This window comes from Hordeum vulgare, chromosome 3H, assembly GCF_904849725.1.
Source record: "Hordeum vulgare subsp. vulgare chromosome 3H, MorexV3_pseudomolecules_assembly, whole genome shotgun sequence".
Taxonomy (NCBI): Eukaryota; Viridiplantae; Streptophyta; class Magnoliopsida; order Poales; family Poaceae; genus Hordeum; species Hordeum vulgare.
In genome coordinates, this window is record NC_058520.1 from 118467853 (window position 1) to 118489438 (window position 21586).

Genomic DNA, 21586 nt, shown 5'->3' on the forward strand with positions numbered 1-21586 from the left:
CAGTGGCATTTTGGGGTCGATGGACGAGGGTGAGTGGCGTCTGGCGTCACGGGTTGGGGGTCGAGGGTGAGTGCCGGGGTTCCTTTTTCCTCTTCTTTCTTCTTCTCCTCTCTCTTCTTTTTCTTCTTCTTCTTCTTATTATTATTATTATTATTCTTTTTTCTCCTCCTCCTCCTCCTCTTCTTCTTCTATTTCTTCTTTCTTTTCTCTTTCTCCTCCTCTCCTCTTTCTTCTTCTTCTTCTTCTTCTTCTTCTTCTTCTTCTTCTTCTTCTTTTTTCTTCTAAGTTTTTTTTTCTATCTATTTTTTTCTATTATTTATTTTATATCTACTTTATTCTACCTAATAAACTAACTATATAATTTAACAGAAAAAAGAAAAAATCTAACTATCTAATTTAACAGGAAAAAAACTAACTTTCTTCTATTACTTTCTTCTAAGTTTTTTCTTTTCTATCTATTTTTTTCTATCTACTTTATTCTACTTAATAAACTAACTATATAATTTAACAGAAAAAAACGTACTGGCGGCGGAGGGGGCGGGGCGGTGCAGGGAGGAGGGGTGGCGCAGGGAGGAGGGGCGGGCGGTGCAGGGTGGTGGCGGCGCAGGGTGGTGGCGGAGCAGGGAGGGGCAGCACAGGGTGGTGACGGCGCCGGGTGGGGGAGGCGCCGGGTGGTGGCGGCGCAGCGTGGTGGCGGCGCCGGGTGGGGGCGGCGCAGGGTGGTGGCGACGGCGGGTGGGGGCGGCGCAGGGTGGTGGCGGCGCCGGGTGGGGAAGGGGCGGGCGTGCGGGAGCCGACAGGAGGCGAAGCCGGGCGGGAGGTAGTGGGGGCCGGCAGCCGTTAGTGGGGTGGGGCCGCCGTCCCCTTTACCGTCTGTCGTGCTCCTAGGCAGACGGCAAAGGAGTTCCAGGCAGACGGCAAAGGGGCGGGGTGGGTGGGGGTGGGTTTTGGCCGTTTGGGTGGGGGGCTTTGTCGTCTGCCCAACCTTTGTCGTCCTCATAGGGCTCCTTTGCCGTCCGCTAGCGGACGGCAAAGAGGTGGCCGACGGCAAATTAAAACTTTGCCATCAGCCACCTCTTGGCCGTCAGCACTATGACACCTGACGGCAAAGAGTACCTTTGCCATGCGTCAGCAGATGGCGAAGGCAAGGCACACGGCAAAATTCTGATTTCTAGTGGTGTCTTCGTAGAATATATAGGAACCAATATGGACATCCAGGTCCCGTTGTTGGTTATTGACCAGAGAGTGTCTCAGGTCATGTGTGACGTTTCGGTATAGTTGAGTTATATGTGTTGGTGACCGAAGTTTTGTTCAGAGTCCCGGATGAGATCCCGGACGTCACGAGGAGTTCCGGAATGGTCCGAAAATGAAGATTGATATATAGGAAGTTGGTATTTGGATTCTGGAAGGTTTTCGGGCATTGCCGACAGTGTACTAGGAGTGAAGAATGGGTTCCGGGGGCCCACTGGGTGGGCCCACCACGCCCCAAGGGGTCCACATGGGTTTTTTGGATGCGCAATAAGGCATAATGGGCTAACAAAGTCTTCCAAGGAAAGCCCATGAGGAAAAAGTGGAAAATCCAAAAGAGGTGGGAAAATAAGGAAGGAGTCCTAATCCAAGTGGGATTGGAGGAGGACTCCTCCCTTCCGCACTTCGACCGACCCAAGGAGGCCTTCCTTGGCGCGCCAAGGCTGCCTCCCCCCTCCTCCTATATATACTAGAGGTTTAGGGCTTTTGAGACACAAATTTTCCACGTGTTGCCCTCTCCTCTAGATCGTAGTTCTTCTAGATCGGTTTTCTGCGGAGCTCGGGTGGAGCCCTGCACGAATAGATCATGACCATCACCGGCGCGCCATCACGCTGCCGGAGAACTCATCTACTTCCCCGTCTCACTTGCTGGATCAATAAGGTGGAGATCGTAATCGAGCTGTACGTGTGCTGAACGTGGAGGTGTCGTCCGTTCGGTGCTAGATCGGGACGGATCGTGGGACGAAGGTGATTTGAATCACGAAGCTGTACCACTACATCAACCTTGTTTCTTAACGCTTCCTTCTTAGCGATCTACAAGGGTATGTGGATCCGATCTCCCTCTCATAGATGAACATCACCATGATTGGTATTTGTGTGAGTAGGAATTTTTTTGTTTCCCATGCAAAGTTTCCCAACATAGGGGACGGTACTCATCTTTTCTCTATCTTCTGCAGTTACTGGACACTGAGTCTTACTCAACTTTATACCTTGTAACATTGTCAAGAACCCCTTCTTGGATTGCTCCATTTTGAACTTCTTCAAAACTTTATCAAGGCATGTGCTTTGTGAAAGTCCTATTAGGCGCCCTGATCTATCTTTATAGATCTTAATGCCTAATATGTAAGCAGCTTCTCCTAGGTCTTTCATTGAAAAACATGTGTTCAAGTAGTCCTTTACGCTCTCTAAAAACTCCACATTGTTGCCAATCATCAATATGTCATCGACATATAATATTAAAACGCTACAGAGCTCCCACTCAATTTCTTGTAAATACAAGATTCTCCAACAACTTGTATAAACCCAAATGCCTTGATCACCTCATCAAAGCCCTTATTCCGACTCTGAGATGATTGCACCAGTCCATAAATGAATCGCTGGAGATTGCATACTTTGTTAGCATTCTTTGGATCGGCAAAACCTTCGGGTTGCATCATATAAAACTCTTCCTTAAGAAAACCATTAAAGAACACCGTTTTGACATCCATCTGCCAGATTTCATAATCGAAAAATGCAGCTATTGCTAACATGATTCGGACGGACTTAAACATCGCTACCGGTGAGAATGTCTCATTGCAGTCAACTCCTTGAACTTGTGAACAACCCTTTGCCACAAGTTGAGCTTTATAAACGGTCACATTACCGTCCACGTCTATCTTCTTCTTAAAGATCCATTTGTTCTGAATAGCCTTGCGACCTTGAGGTAATACTTCCAAAGTCCACACATTGTTTTCATACATAGATCCTATCTCGGACTTCATGTCCTCTAACCATTTGTTGGAATCCAGGCCCACCATTGCTTCTTCATAATTCGCAGGCTCAATGTTGTCTGATACGTCTCCAACGTATCTATAATTTTTTATGGTTTCATGCTATTATCTTGTGAGACTTTGGATGTTTTGCATGCCTTTTATATTTTTTTGGGACTAACTTATTAACTCAGTGCCAAATGCAGTTCGTGTTTTTTCCATGTTTTTGACGCCTTTCAGAGGAGATTTCGAAACGGAGTCCAAACTGAAGAAAATCCCCGAAAAGATTTTTTCCGGAACGATAGAAGATTGGGAAGCTTGAGAGCCAAGGTAGGGGAGCCTCAGGGGCCCCACAAGGCCCCACCCCGCGGCCAGGGGGGTAGGCCACGCCACCCAGGCTTGTGGGCCCCCTGAGCGCCCCTGACCTAGGGGTTGCGCCTATAAATTCCCTAAAAATCCCAAAACAATTAGGAGATCATCGAAATTACTTTTCCGCCGCCGCAAGCTTCTGTCTCCGCAAGATCCCATCTGGGGAACGTTCTGGTGCCCTGCCGGAGGGGGGATTCGGACACGGAGGGCTTCTTTATCAACACCATGACCTCTCCGATGATGCGTGAGTAGTTCACCATAGACCTACGGGTCCATAGCTAGTAGCTAGATGGCTACTTCTCCCTCTTGGATCTTCAATACAAGATCTATCCGATGTAATCTTATTTTGTGGTGTGTTTGTCGAGATCCGATGAATTATGGATTTATGACCAGATTATCTATGAATCTTATTTGAGTTTCGTCTGATCTCTCTTATGCATGATTTTAAATCCTTGTAATTCTCTTTGAGTTGTGGGTTTCGTCTGGACAACTAGATCTATGATTCTTGCAATGGGTGAAGTGCTTGGTTTTGGGTTCATACCGTGCGGTGACCTCACCTAGTGCCAGAAGGGGTAGCGAGGCACGCATCGTGTTGTTGCCATCAAGGGTAAAAAGATGGGGTTTTCATCATTGGTTTGATATTATCCCTCTACATCATGTCATCTTTCTTAAGGCATTACTCTGTTCGTCATGAACTCAATACACTAGATGCATGCTGGATAGCGGTTGATCTGTGGAGTAATAGTAGTAGATGCAGAACGTATCGGTCTACTTGTCTCGGACGTGATGACTATATGTATGGTCATTGCCTTAGATATCGTCATGACTTTGCGCGGTTCTATCAATTGCTCGACAGTAATTTGTTCACCCATCGTGATATTTGCTATTATGAGAGAAGCCTCTAGTGAACTCTATGGCCCCCAGGGTCTACTCCATACCATATTTTCAGCCTTACACTTTTTACTTCGTTGCACTTTCCGCCTTCAGATCTCACTTTGCAAACAATCTTGAAGGGATTGACAACCACTTTGAAGCGTTTGGTGCAAGCTTGTTTGTGTTTGCGCAGGTACTCTGGACTTGACGAGGCCCTCCTTCTGGATCGATACCTTGGTTTTCAAACTGAGGGAAATACTTACTACTCTTGTGCTGCATCACCCTTTCCTATTCAAGGGAAAAACCGACGCAAACCAGAGAAGTAACAAGAAGAATTCCTAGCGCCAAGGAAGGACTTTTGTTGCCGCAGCATTGTCTAACAACCTGATAGATAAGACAGGACTCCGTACCACTCGGGAGCAGTACGTGATCTTGTCGACCTGCGAGGTCCAATAGTAACTTGATCTGAAGCTTCGTGATCATCATCATTAGCTTCCTCCTCAACCAGTGTTGCCTCGACAAAGATTTCCTTCTGCCCTGCGCCACCATCTAGAGGGAGCAGAGGTTCCACAACCTCATCAAGTTCTATCTTCCTCCCAATCAATTCTTTAGAGATAAACTCCTTGTCAAGAAAAGCTCCGTTCTTAGAAACAAACACTTTGCCCTCGGATCTGAGATAGAAGGTGTACCCAACTGTCTCTTTTGGGTAACCTATGAAGACGAACTTTTCTGCTTTGGGTTCCAGCTTTTCAAGCTAAAGCTTTTTGACATAAGCATCGCATCCCTAAACTTTAAGAAACGACAACTTTGGCCTCTTGCCATGCCATAACTCATATGGTGTCGTCTCAACGGATTTTGATGGTGCCCTATTTAAAGTGAATGCAGTTGTCTCTAATGCATAACCCCAGAACGATAATGGAAAATCGGTAAGATACATTATAGATCGCACCATATATAACAAAGTACGGTTACGACGTTCGGACACACCATTACGTTGTGGTGTTCCAAGCGGTATCTACTGTGAAACGATTCCACATTGTCTTAAGTGAGCACCAAACTCGAAACTCGGATATTCGCCCCCTCGATCAGATGTAGAAACTTGATCTTCTTGTTATGATGATTTTCAACTTCACTCTGAAATTGCTTGAACTTTTCAAACGTTTTAGACTTGTTCTTCATCAAGTAGATATATCCATACCTACTCAAATCATCAGTGAAGGTGAGAAAATAATGATATCCGCCGCACGCCTCCACACTCATTGGACCGCACACATCAGTATGTATGATCTCCAACAAGTCACTTGCACGCTCCGTTGTTCCGAAGAACGGAGTCTTAGTCATCTTGCCCATGACGCATGGTTCACACATGTCAAGTGATTCAAAATCAAGTGAATCCAAAAGCCCATCAGCTTGGAGTTTATTTATGCACTTTACACCAATATATGACCTAAGTGGCAGTGCCACAAAAAAGTGGCGCTATCATTGTTAACTATACAACTTTTGGTCTCAATGTTATGTATATGTGTGTCATCACAATCAAGATTCAATATGAACAAACCCCTCACATTGGGTGCATGACCATAAAAGATATTACTCATAAAGATAGAACAACCATTATTCTCTGACTTAAATGAGTAACCGTCTCGCACTAAACAAGATCTAGATATAATGTTCATGCTTAACGCATGCACTAAATAAAAATTATTTAAGTTCATATCTAATCCTGATGGTAACTGAGGTGAGACAGTGCCGACGGCGATTGCATCAACCTTGGAACCATTTCCCATGCGCATCGTCACTTCATCCTTCGCCAGCCTTCGTTTATTCCGCAGTTCCTGCTTCGAGTTGCAAATATGAGCAACAGAACCGGCATCAAATACACATGCACTACTACGAGAGTTGGTTAGGTACACATCAATAACATGTATATCACATATACCTGGTGTGGCGTTGGCCGCCTTCTTATCAGCCAAATACTTGGGGCAGTTGTGCTTCTAGTGACCCATCCTCTTGTAATAATAGCACTCAGTTTTCGGCTTAGCTCCAGCCTTGGGTTTCTTTGTCACAGGAGAAACAGTTTTGCCGCTCTTCTTGGAGTTTCCCTTCTTTCCTTTGCCACTTTTCTTGAAACCAGTGGTCTTATTTGCCATCAACACTTGATGTTCTTTCCGGAGTTCTGACTCTGTGACTTTCAGTATCGCGAATGACTCGTCGGGTGACTTATTCATCCCTTGCATGTTATAGTTCAACACAAAGCTCTTGTAGCTAGGTGGCAGTGATTGAAGAATTCTGTCAGTGATAGCCTCTTGCGGGAGTTCAATCCCCAGCTCAGCTAGACAGTTTGAGTACCCAGAAATTTTGAGCACATGCTCGCTGACAAATGAATTCTCCTCCATTTTGCAAGCATAGAATTTATCGGAGGTCTCATACGTCTCGATCCGTGCATTCTTATGAAAGATAAACTTCAACTCCTAGACCATCTCATATGCTCCATGATGTTCAAAGCATCGTTGAAGTCCCAGTTCTAAGCCATACAAGACTGCACATTGAACTACTGAGTAGTCCTCCTTATGTGCTTGCCAAGCGTTCAAAACATCTTGATCAAGGACATAATTCTTTTTCCCGGCTTGTAGGATGAGCCTAAGATTACGAGCCCAGTCTACAAAGTTGCTACCATCATCTTTCAGCTTAGCTTTCTCTAGGAACGTATTGAAATTCAGGGTTGCTACTGCGTGAGCCATTGATGTACAACATAAAATATTGCAAAGTGGACTTAGACTATGTTCAAGACAATTAGAGTTCAACTAATCCAATTACACTGCAAGAAATATACTCATACATGACGTTTTTTAAGATGTCGTTGATGAATTCGTCATAAATCTATGACGATTTCATCCGAGATCGTCGTAAACCGTTTGAGGGGATCAAATCTACATATAAATTACGAGGATGTGAGTCAAAAACATCGTAACCGCATAAGATGAGATCGTCGTAACTTTTACGATAATTATAAAAATGTCGTAACATGTTCTAACTATGTTGACATGTCACTCGTGGGTCCATTCTATCCCACCTCATCCTAGTTTGTGAAGCAACCTACTATTCTATCATTCCAAAAATTCTCGAAATATCCTCATAAATACTTTGGATCATATATTCCTCAAATATGTGAAAATCCTTCCTTCCATAGTTTAAAAATAATTCTGCAATATTCATTTTCCTATTCTGTTCAGAATAGCACTTTGTGAAGGAAGTGCTATTTCTATTTCTTTGATTACCCTCATATTTTTTGGGCACTCTTTCCTATCCAAATCATTGCCTCATGAAAACTTTCGTAACGATTTTCCTAGTTAATCTCTCTCAGCAAATTTCCAAAATTTGTGTTTAGCTAATTTCTTTGTGAAGGAAGTACTAGATAGGAATATCCTCATGCGTTGAATTTTTTCCACATCTTCTATGTGCCCAAAACATAGCTCTCCATAAATTTTTAGCCCCATCTAACAATCCATGTGAGCTCATCATCCAATCTTTGTTTCTGGTAATATTTTCATTTTTGTGAAGAAACTACATTTTATATTGCTTTATAGTTGATGAAAAATTACCACGGGATGAAACTGACGAGAAAATTGTTTTTTATTCCAATAGGCACCCTTCTGCAAAATATGATATCATTTGAACAAACTATGCAATGAATGCTATCATAACATTGATCATTTGGCTTGAAATCCATGGATCTTCACACATGATGGCTCATTTTTAGAACACTTTTTAAAAATAATTACCGTATTACAAGTTTATTATTTTTCCTGGTAACTTGGTCACATATGATGACACAACACGAAGGTTTTGCATTTTTGTTTATTTTTTTGAATTTGTTATGCCCGTTTCAAAATGCGGTCAAAACGGCATGCATGACCGTTCATAACTAGGGGTTGAATCTTGCCAAATTTTTGTTGAATCTCTGATTAAATAGATAGTTATTTACCTAAAAATGATTTTTGGAAAAAATCATGACAAAACTATGCGGTATCTCTAGTTCAAATTTGACCCGCTTCCTACTGAATCGGCATAAATTTGTATTTTTCATGAGAGGTGGATAAAAGCTTTTGACACCCAACCATTTGGTTAAATATGGACTAGTATTTTATAAAATTGATGGAGTCTAATTTTGCAACAAATATTTGGTAGGTTCTTAAGAAAATCAAATTTTGCCACTCGAAAAATGATTGAAAATAGCTAGAAAGATGAGAAATGCAGACAAGTTGGTCCTCATCCGTAAAATGTGGTCTAACTCTAGTGAAAATTTATGTGATGCCCTTTTGCAAAATATTTTTGATAGATGCTTCACAAAATTTGTCGATTTTTATTACTTGAAAACTATTTTAAATCATCGATTTTCCGTACCAATCAAAACCCTTCCCATGGATCTATGACATGGCGCCCATCCATCCGTCCACCCATCTATCCATCCCATATCCATCTATCCATCTAACTACAGAAAATAAAACTGAAAAAGCGATAACCCTAGCTCAGATCCCCCCATCCCACCCTTCCTCCCTCGTCCCCATCTCCTCACCGCCGCCGCCACCTCCTCCCCGTCCCCTCCAACTTCCTCACACGCCACCACCATAGAAGCAGACCGGCAATCCACCCCATCGCCACCTCAAGGCCCGCCATGCCACAACTACCCCCCCCCCCTCGACGCGGCCTCAATTGCCGGATCTGGCTGCTCCCCAGCCCGCCTCAACCTCCACATCTGACCGCCACCAGTATCTGCAACTCTACTACCAGACCTCGGCGATTTCCACGGAGGTGGCTGCATCACCCGACCGGCCCTCTGCCCCCGCTCCGGTCCCGGCAGACGCACGCACGCCATAATTGGTCGCCAACGTGTCCGGCTTCAGGCCCGGCGACCGCGTCGGCGTCGGGTGCCTGGCCTGCTCTTGCCTCGACTGCGAGCAGTGCGACAGCTCCCAGGAGAACTACTGCGACAAGATGGCACTCACCTACAACGGCGTCTTCTAGGACAGCAGCATCACCTACGGCGGCTACTCCAACATGTACGTGGCGCACAAGAGGTTCGTGGTGCGGATCCTGGACAGCCTGCCGCTGGACGCTGCGGTGCCGCTGCTGTGCGCCAGCTGTAGGGTCAGATGAGACGTCCTTTGTAATCTATGGCGACATGGGGAAGGGTCCACTGGACCCGTCGGTGGAACACTACATTCACGTACGAGTTCCAGAATTGCCTGGGTGCAAAACTTTCATGCACCCTTCCGATGCTAATGTCCATCTGATGACACACAGGACGATCTGCAGCCTGGATCGATCGATGTGACCAGAGCGGTGGCCAAAGAGATGTAGAGCGGCATGGTCGACACCATCTTCCACATAGGATACATCAGCTACATCACGAGGTTTCTGGTCGAGTGGGGCTTCTTCCTTCACCTCATCAAGCCACTCGCTTCTCAGGTCTCCTACATGACCGGACCTCCATTGGCAACCATGAGAGGTGATTTTTTTCTGAACCCACAACGAGTTAACATCGCACTCTTCAATGACAAATAACCTCGAGCTAGTGTACGTGACCCCGGATTTGGGCGGCGAATGCGGCGTCGCCTACGAGTCCTACTTCCCCATGCCCGCTGCCGGAAAGGACAAGCCGTGGTATTCCATCGAGCATGGCATCGTCCACTTCATCGTCATGTCTACCGAGCATCCATGGTCGGAGAGGTTGGAGCAGGTATATTACCAGCACTTGCGCCTTCCCATTTCAGGCTTGGCAAATTGTTTGCATGCTAATTATGTTTATTGTGCTAACTTTGATGCCCCGTGTGGATAGTACAACTGGATGGAGAGGGATTTGTCGTCAGCCGGTCGATCCAGGACTCCAATGGGTGATCTTAATTGGGTGAGCTTCTGAAGATAACCAAAGTTATTTTTTCTTTTCTGAACCAAAGGAGTTGTTCTGCATGATTCTTGTATGTGCTTAAGATGTGGGCGTCACTCATTTCACAACCCCTTTCTTTCACTAAGATGTGAGGCCCTGATCTCCACGACAGAGCATCGTTCTCTGAATTAACATTGGTTCGTAACTATGTGCTTGGGTTGCTCTTCAGTTTCAGTAAAAGAATTCTGGGATTAGATAATTCTGGGATTAGATAATTCTGGGATTAGATAGATAGATAGATAGATAAATGTGTGTGTGCAAGCACAGTGTTTTGTGTTTGTGTGTGATGGGATGTGGCTGTGGTGTGGTGGGTTAATTAATCAGCTGGGCCTGGGGCGGATGCCTTGTGTCTGCAGAGTTTAGGCCAGGAAGAGAAGCTCATCACTTGTCACATCCATCTCAAGTCAATTATACGTATATATGAGCCTGAATTATACGTGCACTTCTTTGTTCTTCATCCTCGCTCTTTTAGCTTCCGTTTAACATTACCTGCATTTATAGATGGCCAAAAAACAATTCTATGTATTTGTGAGGTCAGGCTGTATATATATCCATATGTTGATCAGTCAGTGCTGCCTGCAGCAGGCAGGCACCCTGTGCTGGGGTTCTTAACACCACAAGAAAGCATACGCAAGCCATGTTGAGGCTTGTGTTTCTTAGAGCGAAGCTAAGGCCAAAATGGCAACTAATCACCACAATGCGGCTAACGTGTAGTGGCCCTTGTGCAGGCACAGTGCCCCCCCACCGTGGACGCATTTCCCATTTCCCATACATGCATAATGCATTACTGACTGCGATAATAATAACAACAACAGCTGCAATAATTGAGAGCTCAACCTCAACGCAAGCCTGGCCTGAATAATTGGCCCTCCCGGCCGAGTTCCTGACCGACTGAATAAGTGAATATGCATGCAGCATGTATGTAGCCACTAGCCTTTTTTTCCCGGGCCACCAACAGTGCTCCCGGGGGGTGACAAGATGCATCCACGTGGATCAACAGACAGGCAGACGCATCATGCACTTGATCATCATTAGATCTTCTCCCTCCTCGTGGCCGGCTCGGCCATGGAGGAGGACTGTTGAGGGGCAGGATTCAGAGCCCTGTCAGTCCATCAGCGGCGGTTGCCCAGCACCACACACCACACACCACGCATCACACACCACAACCCACAGCCACATCCACAGCAACACAACAACATGCATGCGATGAACACTCACTCACACACACAACCACAGAGAGAGAGAGGGAGGGGGCAGTGAAAAGAACAATCAATGGGAAGGGGATGCAGGGCATGACCATTTAAGGAAGCCTCCTTGACCTAGCCTGCCTGCTTGCTTGCCCGCTGGGTAGAGCATGTAGCACTATGATTGGGCTCTCTCCTCTCCTCTCTCTTGTGGTTGTGGTGAAGTGCAGTCCGGGTAGCAGAGCGGCATGGGGAAAACAAGTGTACTGCTGCAAGGCTGTGGATTGTTTTCTTGAGAGGAGAAGAAAAGCGTTGTTGTGGTTTGAGGTTTCATGCTGTTTTGCAGAGCCTAGCTTTTTTCCTTTCGCCCTGGCAAAAGAACTACTCATTGCAATCCCCCTTTATTCAGGTTTCACCGGGCCAACATGCATGTAATGCACGGCCAATAGTTTTTTGGTTTCAGAAAGATGCTTTCCTTCTTTCTTTCTCTTCATTGTTTTTCGTTTTAAATTACTAGTAGATCCTTCAACAAAGCATATATTTGCAGTCTTGCTCAGATCCACAAGTAGTGTGGTCCTTCTGTATTCAATAAAAATATCATTGTATTTACCGTTGGTGATTGGGCGTTGTTCATGAGACTTGGTTTTGTCTCGATGCACTGAAATTGGGCGTATCCTTTTAGATTGATATACGTCTAGTGTTTTTTATGATTTGGATGATTCTTTGGTTTACTGGGCTGCCACTGATTCTGAAGTCTTGTTTGAGTCAGATGTCCGTAGAAATATTTTTGCAATTGTGCGAGTGCGCTGCAATGTCCATGATTTTATGAATTACAAAATGGGCATCACTTTATTTTGGATCCCTCATGCTCGTGTCGGTTGATGGGCTTGTAAGAGGATCGAAGCGAATTCTCATATTTTAACTGATTGCAGTTTGTTTTTTATTCAACATGTGAAACTATGACAGTTGTAGGAGACACTGAACCAACTCTAATGAAGTACTTTGACTACACACGGACATCAATTCGCTTAGCATTTGATGATGATGTCGTCTATTAGTTCGAGTACATGGAATATGGTCGTCACTCCTACGAAATTATATTCCTGTTTGTTGATTTGTCAGCTAGACCAGCAGATAGTTTATTATGCGGTTTTAAGCTTCAAATGGATAAACTGGGCAGTGAATGTGGCATGTCATCCTTTCTCCAGAGTACACTTTTAATTTTGCATTTTTAGGAATCTGCAACTCTTAGGTCTTGACTATATGCTTGATACCGATCATATAGGAAAGAGTTAATACGAGTGTTGAAATATCAGAAAGATGCATATTCAGTGCTTAAATAAAATTTGATCTGTGCCACTTGTGATTTTGAGTTGATAAAGAACTTCAAAATGTACTTCCGTAACTGCACTTGTTCCTTTTAAGTCGTTGTACTTATTTGAATGTGCTTGATAAGTCACTGTACTTATTTAACCTTTTGTATCTGGTATTATCTGAATGTTGCAGATTCTCGATTATGCTATTGACCGATTAGGTGCCACATCATAGGTAAATTTACGTGCGTTAACATATGATTTTTAAATAATTTCCTTTAGTCTTATTTTCTTTTCTTCCTTGGTTTGGTGGCTTGTCTTTTACTTTGCACCTGATAAATAATTAACTTTTACATAGTTAGTCTTGTTGAATAAGAAAAGGAGGAACCAGGGGTTGGTTATGCATGTCAATTTACAATTCTAGTTACCAGTGTAGTATGTGTAGTGGGGACTAGGGACTAGGAAACATTTTTCTAGTGATTGGAATTCAAACAACGTCGTAAGGGCTTCGGGAAAGAACTTTAGTCTCGCAGCCTCCGAGCATGACCAAGGTGAATAGAAAGAGTGAACTATACAACTCCATTTCTGGTAAAAGACAAGCACATATGGCTATCTCATTTCACCAGATTTTCTCCTTAGTAGTGAATGTTAAGGAATAACACTCGAAGAGTTGGTATTCCAAAGCTAGTAGTTTGCTGTTCTCATGCAATGAATCTGTAAAGTGGAAATCCAACACATCAGTTTATTTAGTCTCATAGTTATAAATCTCATAGTTATTGACTATTATGTTATGCACTCACAATTCTTAATGTTTTGCTCCTCGTGGGATTGTAACGAATTGATCATGTTTACTGCTACTATATTTTACTGCTATTTTCAGTTAACTCCTTATTTTCAGAAAACTTCCTAAGATTGTGCTTTTGAATTGCATTTGTAGGAGAAGGGCCATGCCTAGACAAGCACAAATATGCGACTACCTTGGGCTGGGGCTGGTGCACCTTGGGCTGGGGCTAGTGTTGTGCTGGATCAACACCGTCGGGGCTGGGGCTGGGTTGGATCACCTCCGCCTGGGAGAAGTTGCAGCAGTGCCTGAGCGACAAGGAGAAGGCCTGGGTGCTGATGTGCCATTGTATTGTGCAGATGTGCCATTATTCTATTGTGCAATTTTGTCCGTTCTTGCTATATTCATGTGTAAGGAAATGTATTCATGAGATAGAGTTATTGTGTTATGTAAACGTGGGAGATGTATTATGTAATATTATATGATGGATGATTTTAATTCGACTTGGAGTTTTCTTGATTTGAATATGAAATAGTGTTGGATTTAATATTGGACAAATAATTGGGTTGAAAAGGCCCAACAAATAGGAACAAAAAGTTGTTGAATTCAAAAATGAAAAAAAGGCCAAAACTGAAACTCGATCAAATGTATTTGGGCATTAAAAGGCCAGGGCCCAAATTATAATGATAAAAAAAATTCTAAAAAACACACTAAAGTGGATGTAAATAGGCTAAGGCACAAAAACAAGCCCAAAAAGAAAAAGCCAGAAAAATAAACCCAGCCCATGTGATCAATTGAAATGGGTTGGGCTGATTTCAAATATGACATTTTAATTTCGTCGTAATTTTGCCACGTAGGACTGGGTTTGATTGTCAACGATGATTTAGGATCGTCATAAAGGTTACGACAATCCAGGAATCGTCGTAAAAGTTACGACGATTTTGATCAAAACGTCGTTGTTGTTCATTTGTGACACTCTATTTTCGACGCTTGGTTTTTCGTCGTGAGATCGTCGTAAATTAAAAACCGTGACGATGTAGCGACAAAAAAATAGCGTCGTGTATTAGCATATTCCTTGTAGTGTTACTAATAAACTCCCACTCAAATAGACATCTCTCTAGTTACTTTAGTGTGGCATGATCCAAATTCACTAAATCAAGTCCGATCATCACGTGAGTTGAGTGTTGTTTCAGTGGTAAACATCTCTATGTTAATCATATCAACTATACGATTCATGCTTGACCTCTCGGTCTCTTGTGTTCCAAGGCCATGTCTGCACATGCTAGGCTCGTCAAGTTTAACCCGAGTGTTCCGCATGTGCAACTGTTTTGCACCCGTTGTATGTGAATGTTGAGTCTATTAGACCCGATCATCACGTGGTGTCTCGAAATGACGAACTATCGCAACGGCGCACAGTCGGGGAGAACACAATTTTATCTTAAAATTTTAGTGAGGGATCACCTTATAATGCTACCGTCGTTCTAAGCAAGATAACGTGCATAAAAGGATTAACATCACATGTGATTCACAAGTGACATGATATGGCCATGATCTTGTGCTTCTTGATCTCCATCACCAAAGCACTGGCATGATCTTCATCGTCACCTGCGCGACACCATGGTATCCATCATCATGATCTCCATCGTCGTGCCGCCATCGAGGTTGGCGTGCTATCTATGTTATTACTACTAAAGCTACAACCTAGCAATATAGTAAACGCATGTGCAAACACAAACGTTAGTTTAAGGACAACCCTATGGCTCCTGTCGGTTGTCATAGCATCGACGTGCAAGTCGATATTTAACTACTACAACATGATCATATCATACATCCAATATATCACATCATGTCTTTGGCCATATCACATCACATGGATACCCTGCAAAAAAAAAGTTAGACGTCCTCTAATTTATTGTTGCATGTTTTACGTGGCTGCTATGGGTATCTAGTATGATCACATCTTACTTACGCAAAACTACAACGGAGATGTGCAAATTGCTATTTAACCTCTCTCCAAGGACCACCTCGGTCAAATCCGATTCAACTAAAGTTGAAGAAACATGCAACCGCCAGTCATCTTTATGCAACAAGTTGCATGTTAGTCGATGAAACCCATCTCTCATAGGCATACATGTAATGTTGGTCTGGGCCGCTTCAATCCAACAATACCGCAAATCAAACAACAACACCCACAAAAACTTTTGTGTTCTACTCGAGATTACATCTACGCATGAACCTAGCTCATGATGCCACTGTTGGGGAACGTTGCATGGGAAACAAAAAATTTCCTACGCACACAAAGACCTATCATGGTCATGTTCATCTACAAGAGGGAGATCGGATCCACGTGCCCTTGTAGATCGCTAAGCGAGAAGTGTTAAGAAACTCGGTTGATGTAGTGGAACAACTTCGTGATTCAAATCACCGTCGTCCCATGATCTGTTCCGATATAGCGCCGAACGAACGACACCTCCGCATTCAGCACACGTACAGCTCGATGAAGATCTCCGCCTTCATGATCCATCAAGAGAGACGGGGAAGTAGATGAGTTCTCCGGCAGCGTGACGGCACGCCGGTGATGGTGATGATCTGTTCCACCAGGGCTCCGCCCGAGCTTCGCAGAAAACCGATCTAGAGGAAGAACTACGAAGTAGAGGTTTACGGTTGCACGTGGCAAAGTTGTGTCTCAAAAAGCCCTAAACCTCAAGTATATATAGGAGGAGCCAAGGGGTGGGGCTTGCCCTTGGGGCGTCGGCCGAAGGGAGGAGGGATCCTCCTCCAAGTCGACTTAGAGGGAGGAGTCCCTTACTTCCTTCCCACCTCCTTTTTTCCCTTTTTTCTTTCTCCTTTGATTTTTTATTCTTAGCTGAAATAGCCCACTTGGGCTGGCCTCACCAACCCACCAAGGGCTGGTGCGACATCCATGGGCTATTAGGTTCTCTCTCGGGTGGGTGGCCCTCTCCCGGTAAAAACCCGGAATCCATTCGTCACACCCGGTACACTACCGACAATGCCCGAAATCTTTCCGAAGGCCAAATTAAACAATCATATATATCAATCTTCGTTTCTGGACCATTTCGTAAACCCTCATGACCTCCGTGATCTCATCCGAGACTCCAAACAAACCTTCGGTCACCAACACCTATAACTCAACTATACCGAAACATCACTGAACCTTAAGTGTGCAGACCCTCCGGGTTCGAGAAATATGCAGACATGACCTGAGACACTCCCCGGTCAATATCCAACAGCAGGACCTGGATGTCCATATTTGATCCTACATATTCTACGAAGATCTTATCTTTTGAACCTCTGTGCCAAGGATTCATATAATCCCGTATATCCTTCTCTTTGTCCTTCGGTATGTTACTTGCCCGAGATTTGATCGTCGGTATCCCTATACCTATTTTAATCTCGTTACTGGCAAGTCTCTTTACTCGTTCTGTAATACAAGATCCCGTGACTAACACTTTAGTCACATTGCTTGCAAGGCTTATATTTGATGTTGTATTACCAAGTGGGCCCTGAGATACCTCTCTGTCACATAGAGTGACAAATCCCAGTCTTGATCCACGCTAACAAAACGGACACCTTCGGACATACATGTAGAGCACCATTATAGTCACCCATTAATGTTGCGACGTTTGATACACATAAGGTATTCCTCCAGTGTCAGTGAGTTACATGATATCATGATCATAGGAATGAATTATTGACACGCAGAAAACAATAGTAACAAAATGACACGATCACATGCTACGTTTATAGTTTGGGTCTTGTCCATCACATCATTCTCTTAATGATGTGATCCAGTCATCAAGTGACAACACTTGCATATGGTGAGAAAACCTTAACCATCCTTGATCAACTGGCTAGTCAACTAGAGGCCTACTGTAACACCCCAAAACTCGGGTTGTCGATTTTTGTGTTGTTATTCCTTCCTAGCTTCTCTCTCCCGGATTTTTCCTCTATAATTTGGTAAATGACCAGGTGAACCCAGTCTATCCTCAACCTCTCCGTGCATTTCCCATGTCCTTGTGCTAGTTTGTTCTCACTGAGAAAACCACGAACCTCTTGGAAACCCTAGCTCTGAAATATTGGAACTCGGAATGATGGCGTTGTGTTTACAAAGCAGCCATCATTTCCCTTTCTATCTTCATCCTCCAATTTCTTCCATAGCTCATTATTCCCTCATAGACCCGAGATGTGCAAAGATATTGCCAGGTCTTATGCAATATTTATTTTCTAGAATTAATTCCTGATTCTACCTTTCTGAGGAAATAAATCCAAGAAAATATCTATCCATCTCCCAAGGTCATGAAAACTTGCAGAGATATTCTTTGTGATCATAAGAAGCTCTCATAAAATATTGGCTATCACTGAGTAGGGAAAAATGCCTTTTTCCTATTTAAAGCCAATATTCCAATTTGGGGCATTTCCAAAGGAACTACCATTTTGGTAGCACGGAAAAATCCCAAATAATTTGTGGAGCTTCTAATATGCATATATTCATCATTTCCATCAAGAGATCAAGTTCCCCAGTTCAAAAATTGAGCACAATATCCCTTTGCAGATTCTGACCAGATTTTCTATTTGCAAAGGAAGTGCTTGATTCCTTGTGTCCTTTGAGCTGAAATTTTTCAGAGTAATTCAATATGATAAATCATCCTTGTCCACCAAAAATTAGCCCCTTCCATCACTCCATTCTTCCTCAGTGAATTATTTAAGATTCTGTCCAGATTGGAGCATTATGAAGGAAGTACCATTTATATTTGTGCAAATGGTATCAAACTTTGCAATGCCTTCATATGCCTAAATCATGAGTCTCCTCCAAATTTCAGCCATTTCCATTTAGCCATTTGACCCCAACATCATCTTCTTCATTTCTGGTCAGTATGCCAAGTTACAAAGGAAGTACCCCTTAGACTTATCAAATGGTGCTGAATTTTGGCCAGCATAGTGACCTTAGTGAGTGCTCAACCTCAGCCAAATAGCATGGCAATAGGTGCACTGTGGTGGTCACACCACATCACAAACACCTAGTTGTTGAAACCTATTTGACTTTGGTGTGGTCACATCATTGCTCCACAGTGTTATCCTGATGCATAGCTCAACTCAGAGGAGTGTGCAGATAACCCTAGACATGATTTGAGAGCTTGTGGGGCAAGGCAATGTCGTGGGACCGTGGTCACCACGTGTAGAGGGTGCAAAAACCGATCTCTATGCGTTTGAAGTGACGGAAGCTCGATTACATTGGGTTCTATCTTGTCTGGAGGTGTCGACAAGATCCCCATTGCCCTCCCGCACACTCTAGAGCTCTCTCCCCCTCGATTCCTAGCCAAGGAAGCCGCTGCCATGGTCCCGAAGCTTCGGCCGTCGTCGTAGAGCTTCGGCCACCGCGGCGAATCTTCCTTCTGAGGATATTTAAGCGTGCCTCGAGCCTATGACGTGAGCGAGCAACCTCCCAAGCCCTCCCTAAGCCCTCTGGTCATCCCTATGGCTGAATGCCCGCGCAGCCACCGTCGGACTCCATGGCAATATCGGCTCCAGAGCTCTCCCCCTCTCCTCTGCTCATGGTCACAGCATCCCCAAAGGTTGGTGAAGCCGCCGATGTTCTCCATTTGTCCGGGGAAGCCCCAAGGCACCGGCGCCACGGGCGCCCGTCGGCCACCGCATACCATCCAGCCTTCGTGGCGCTCTGGTCCGCCTCCGGTGACCCTGTGGCCACCCTCGGGCGCGACGAGGAGCGCCCGACCCCCCTCGATCCTCCCGCTGGCGCTCCCACGGCCGCTAGCTGCCGGCTGACCAGCGGCCCGATCTCCTCTGTCCCAGCGGCGAGAGGAAGAAGAAGCGAGGAGGAGGAGAGAGAGAGATGGGGTAGGGCCTTCGTGTAAGAGAGAGAGGGAGTGGATAAGTCCGGCCACCCGTAAGAGAGAGAGAGAGGTCAACCCCCCGGGCCCGCGCAGTTTAAGTGGAAGCGCCTTCCCTGGAATGCGCTTTCTATTCGGTGAAAGCGTATTCCTAGGAATGTGCTTTCGGTTTAAAACTCCGCCGGCCGAACTGCTTTGATTGCAAACGTTCACGAGTTAAGGACTGAAATGAACAGATTCTGTCTGTTTCACCACTTAACGAATGAACGTCCGTAACTTTTCGCTCGTAGCTCCGATTGAGGTAAAACCAGTGCCCACGTCTTCGTCTCATCAAGCCCGTTTAGGAATGACTGTTTTGCCCTTGCCCTGTGTTTGAGCCTCCCGAGAGGAAAACCTCTCCGGGAAATCCTTCCGACGTTTTATCGCGCTTCTTCCTGGAGTATTCGTCGACCCCCAGGAAAGCCAACCTCTTACCATAAGCTCCAGACCTGCGTGATAACTTTGCTTGCACTGTGTGTGTTTATCGGTATCACTAGTTAACCTGTATTTGCATATAACTGTGATGACATTAGTAATAGTTCCCACTACTACATTCCATCTAATATATGCCCTCAAACTTTGTTGTGTGATGCTCTTGCATATTTAATTTATAATGCTTGTGTCCGAATGTATATCGACGTGTTGTGTGTGACTCTGACGAACCCTTTCTCGCATTTTCTTCAATAATGGAACCATGCCTAAGTCTGAGCTGTTTCCGACCGTCCGGGGTTGATGTCAATTTTATATTTCTTTTGTGAGCAGTTGTCCCATGTTCTGAGCTGCTTTTCGGTTGTCACGGGCAACTGTTCAATTTATTTCCGTGGCAGTGATCCTATGCTCTGAGCTGTTTTTTAGCCGTCTTAGGGAACTGCTACATTCTTCTTATCAACACCGCCTCATGCTCTGAGCTGCTTTCGAGCCGTCTTGAGTCGGGGTTGAGTTATTCCGGGAACATCCTAGATCTATGTTGTAAAGACCGTTCTGGTGGTTACTGATTTATTTGCTTATTTTATGCGAGGGTTCTGAAGGTCTACCGTATAGCTAGAATCTATAAAAGTAATAGTTTGCCATTTACATTATACTGTTGAGATTACTGTCTATGATTACTTTGTGTTTCATCTGACAGGTTATGAATTTGGTTTAACAGTAGTGGTTTGATCTTATTATTTATCTGATTGCTGTGACATATTCGCGTCAGCTATGACAGATAATATCCGGGATAAGATACCTAGTTGGTTGATCAGAGTCACCTGTCCGGGCTCATCAGTGCAACCACGTTTTCCGACATGGGACGGCCTTGACTTGGTCTAATTGCGTGCTCTTTCACCGGTACCTCAAGGAGGGAGGGTTATGCATGCGTGCTACCCTGATGAAGTAGGCGGTGATAACCCTATGAGCGAGTTGAGTTGTTTGTGCCGGCGTTCCTAGATGGGACAGTTTAGTTTGGCCACGACAGTGGCAGGTGTCATGAGGACACAGGGCCACCCAGGGCAGGACTCCGGGGGAGGATGAATGTCGGCGGTATGATGAAAGAGTCACGGGTCAGACAAGTTTCGTTGGAGCAACACTGGTCCACCCGAATGGGATCATGAGGTCAGTGCTCCATAGTGTGGGTAAAGTGTGCAACCTCTGTAGAGTGTCAAACCTATTCGAATAGCCGAGTCCACGGTAATGGACAGCCTGACCAGACCTCAGTAAACGGTCAACCATAACAGTGTTAATGATAGAACTCGTCTCGTGTGAACATCAGAGGATGTTGATAACATGATATGTTAGCCAAGAGAAGGCTATATGATGACTGGTCAGATGACCGTGTGATGGGATTTGAATCCGTTCAGATTGGATTACGAGTATGTTGAGGGTTGTGGTACAACCAACAAGAGAGTAAGTTGATAACCGGTGACAGTAAGCTGGTTAAGTACTTGTTGTGATATTTGCCATGCTAGTGAGGTAGATTGCATGTTTAGTCCATGTTATGCTATGCTTGATTTACATTTTCCTGTTAATTCCATGCCATGCTTAGAATAGCTATTATATAATTATTACGCTTGCTTCATTATGTGTTGTTTGGATGTTATGTATTTGGTTGTCTTGCGAGTACATTCAAAGTACTCACCTGGCCTTTCACGTGGCCAGTTGCAGGAGAAGACTCGTCGTGCTAGATCGTAACCCAGCCAGTCATGCGAGTCATGGAGCCCAGCCAAGGACATCGAT